The following is a 4,179-nucleotide window of genomic DNA, read 5'->3' as shown; positions in this document are numbered from 1 at the left end:
CCCAACCCCCCGCTCCCCACAGGCGCAGCCTCCTCACAGGAGTGACAGCATCCCCAGCCAGTGACCTCTCAGACAAGAACACAGCTTCGCTGCTCCCCGGGGCTGGGGAGCGATGCTGGGCACGGGGCCGGACACCTCCTCACGCTGAATTAACTGTGCTGGAGCTTTCCTTCTCTGCTTTCCCTTTTGTTTTCAGGTTTACCTACTCCTGGTCATGCAGTTAGGTCCTTCCCATACCATCCTGAGCTTGCTGGTTCCTAAATCAGCTGCGATGGATTCCGATGTCCCAGCAGAGTGAGGCGTTTTCCCTGTGATCCTGGCTGGGACCACACCTGCTGGAGGTGCTGTTGGAACAGCCTCGGGAGCAGCCTGGAAATTTCTCAGGCGCTTTGTCTACTCCAAAGGAAAGTTTTGGGGTGATTTCCTTTGCTCCCTCTGAATCCATTTTCCCTTGGTTTTACCTCTCTGTGTCTCTTTTTTCCTTTTCCTTCTCAGTATCCCCTCAGTTGATCCATGCTCACTGTGCTGCTGCTGCCATGTATTTTCCTCTTTCCCCTTGTACTCCTTCCCACTTTCTCCTTTTATGTCCCTTTTGCTTTATTCATTCACCTTTCCTGTTACCTCCTCTCAGTTACCCTCACCTCATTCCTGACAGGTGGCGCTTCTTTTTTTTTTCCTTGCTAAGTTGCTCCCTTTATTTTCAAAATCGCTTTTCATGGCTAAACACACACAGCAAACCCCTTAGATACTACATAAAGAGCCAGAGGACATAAACCAGCTGAATTTGCTTTTCCTGAGAAGGCTCCATGTCACATCAGTCCTGTGATAACACAATGACATGGAAATGAGGGACAGTTGGGCACAGTGACCTCCATCACTGCACTCCCACTGCCCTCCCACATCCATTGTCCTCTCCTGCTGGCTGTGGTGGGGTGCTGAGGTGGTTAAAGCACAAAATCTCTGATTTTGGCTCACAGAATGTGGTGGCACTAGGGCAGTTCAGTGCTCAGATACTCAGCAGATGAGTCAGGGAGGCAAAAGTTCAAAGAAGGGCAACATCTACAATCAGAAACATGCTTTGGGCCTGAGGACTAGAGGAGTTAAAAATAGGGACATGTGGGCTTAATTACAGAACAAAGGGAAAAGGGGCTAGAAAAAGGAACAATTTGGGGAAATTAGGAACAGTTGATCAACCAGAGCATTGCAAACAGCCTCAGACACCTCTCCTGCTTGCCCTACGCAAGCGATCCAAATCATGTAACAGATGACCCGTGCTCTGCATGGCAGTCAGATGCATGGGGGGCTAAAAACTCAAGATGTGCAGCTGAAAAGGTGATTCTTGCATGGTAAAGATAGGGGTTAACTCTGTCCTTGCAGGAACTGTGCAGGCACACAAGCTGTACAGCCTTCAAACCCACAAAATACAAGACCTGCCTGATCTCTCTTTGATCAGGCTAATTCATGCCCTCTTCCTCAGGCCCTCACAGCCTTGCTCCCCTGTAAATTGAGTGGATTCTCTTCAATTTTCTCTGCTTAATGAAATATATATTTGAGCAATACTAGGGCTCTGAAGATATTCAACTGTATTGGCTCTTTTTGAATACTGTATTTCATTGGGTATATCTGTATGTACATAACTGTTTCTAGATATTAAAACTCTAATCAAGGCAATAATAAGTCGGTGGCAGCTGTGCTACAATTTGAAAATGGGCTAATAGGGGTACGCTGACTTGGGCCTAAACCCTGCATTAGCCCTGAGATTTCTTGACCCAATTCTGTTTGCCTGTTTTGAACAGCCTTGGTGCTTGTACAGATGGTAGGAGATTGTCTCAGCTCTGAGGCAAAGAAGAAACCTACCACAGCAGAGCAGTGGCCAAAGCAAGCATGGAAATTACTGGATCAGTGTATTTGACTGCTGCTTTCCTTTCTTCTTGCTCTGATTCCAGCAGGGATGTTTAAACATGCCTGGCTCTGTGCACTGTCCAGTGCTCCAGCTGGACTTGGATTTCACATTTGCCAGCAGCACTTGGGAGTAAGTGCGGTGGCTTCCTGGCTGTGTCTTATTTTGCAGCATTGAAACACCATTTTAAACATTATCTTTTTGTTCCAGCATTTATAATTCAAATTTCTGAATACTGAACATAGATTAAGATGAGAATTTTAAGCAGAACTGTTTCTTTCCATTAAAATGTTCCCAACAGAAACCAGAGAAATGCCATGGTAAATTCAGAGGCTTCATATAGCACAAGGAGCCTTTATGGCAGAGATCTCACTGTGTCATCAAACTGATAAAGAAGCAATAAAAAAAGTGGGTGATCAGTTTTGGTGATTTGTTGTGGTGATTACACGGAAAAAAGGAACTGATTTTCCCTCCCAGCCCATTTGATTAACGTAAGAACTTTCCCCTCAGAACACAAAGAAATATCAGCCAACCTTGAGGACTTGCAGTCCTGAGCAAACCCTGTCCCATACAGAATAAGAACCTACTCTTATTACCTAACCATGCAACAACTCGTGTGTTTTGTCACAATTGTTCTTGGACACAGAGATATTTCATCCAGTGCTGATAATTTACAGTCATTTTATCACTTAAACCTGTTTGCTTTTCTGATTTGAGCCACTCAGATATGGCAGAGATCAGTACTTTGAAGGAATCTGAGGATATTTGTTTTGGATCACATTTTCTTGGACGATAGCAAAGAAAAAAACCCTTTTTCTTTTTTTTTAAAACCTCTCTGACTCAGCAATCACAGAAATTATAAGAGCCACTGAAACCTATCACAGAAACCTACAAGGATAATTTTTTTTAACTACCTGATTTTTATATGGTCGTTGTGTCATCTGCATGTTATTCCTGACATCTAGAATGGGTGGAAGATAAAGAAAAAGAAAATCTGTACTTGAACTAACAGAACAATGATCATCTTTCCTCTAAATAATAAACCTTATTTGCTCCAAATAACAAACAAGGACATGAGAAAACACTCTTCTGGGCCCAAAGGGTCTCCATGGCCAACCTGACTTCCTTTTTCACCCATCTGTATCTTGGATGCCACCAGTGCCTATAAGAAAACGATCCTTTCTCCCAAGATGCATCAGTGGAGAGCTCTAGGATCTTTATGCTGCAGGAATTATTTCTGGTCACCAAAAAAAGTGAGAACAGTTTTAGAGTGCAGCATATAAATTGGTTCCTGTGGACATTATGGAATGGTAGGGAACAGCTTGAAAATAGCGTTTTCTAATTTCCAAAGCAATATTTGAAATAAACTTTCCTCTTTCTCCCCTGAGGTATTACTGAAATGATGATTTCTTTCTGTTTCCAAGCAAAGAACGTTTCCAAAAATATTTTCTTGCTTAACCCCAACATGCTGCTGAGACATAAAGTTATAAATGTTTATTTTCTGCAACTCCCAGAGTTTTATTTCTCCTTCTTTTATGTAGGCCTGTTTTGCAAAACTTGATCTCCAGTGCCCAAATGTGGAAAGGCTGATAATATACACTGGAACCAGCATTTGGGGAACTTGTGTATCTGGAGAGCTGGTTTGAATAGAAATTGTAAAAATGCACTAAAGAGGAAAATTGACTGCCAAAATTAGACTGGCACACTTCAGGACTTTAAAGGCCAAGCTTATTGCAGAATGGCCTGATTAGCTCTGTCTAAATTCATTATTGAAATACAGTTAATGTTGGTGTCAAATATCTTCAAAACTCTGAAAGATGAAACGTGCAGCAAACATTTGAATGCACAGACTTCAGCTTTAGGGTATTCTTTTGGAATATAGAGTGTGTTAAGTGTTAGAAAGCACTGGACATGTTCAGACAATGCTCTGCTAGGAGGGTGGCTGAATATTCTCTTCAGTTTGACCTCAGGGCTCTCTTCTTGGTTGAAGCTTTTCTTTTCCCCCGGTAGTTGTGGTGCTCAACTTTGCTTCAGTGGGAACGTATTTAGTAGCAAGCTGGGAGTTTTCCTTCCTTGTTCCTCCAACAGATTTTAGAATTTCAGTCCAGCCCTTGATAACAAGGTTTCCAAGTACCACAAGAAAGTTTGATGTCCAGGCACTTCAAATACAAAATGCTGTTTCTGTTACTGCCTTGAGGGCTGGATGGGAACTGATGGTGAAGGAAGGCAAAGCTCAAGATCCCAGCCTGAATCCAGCAATTCACAGAATTGTTGGAAGT

The sequence above is a fragment of the Corvus brachyrhynchos genome, unplaced genomic scaffold (assembly GCF_000691975.1).
Source record: "Corvus brachyrhynchos isolate BGI_N302 unplaced genomic scaffold, ASM69197v1 scaffold55, whole genome shotgun sequence".
Lineage (NCBI taxonomy): Eukaryota > Metazoa > Chordata > Aves > Passeriformes > Corvidae > Corvus > Corvus brachyrhynchos.
Note: the sequence above shows the minus strand (reverse complement) of the source record.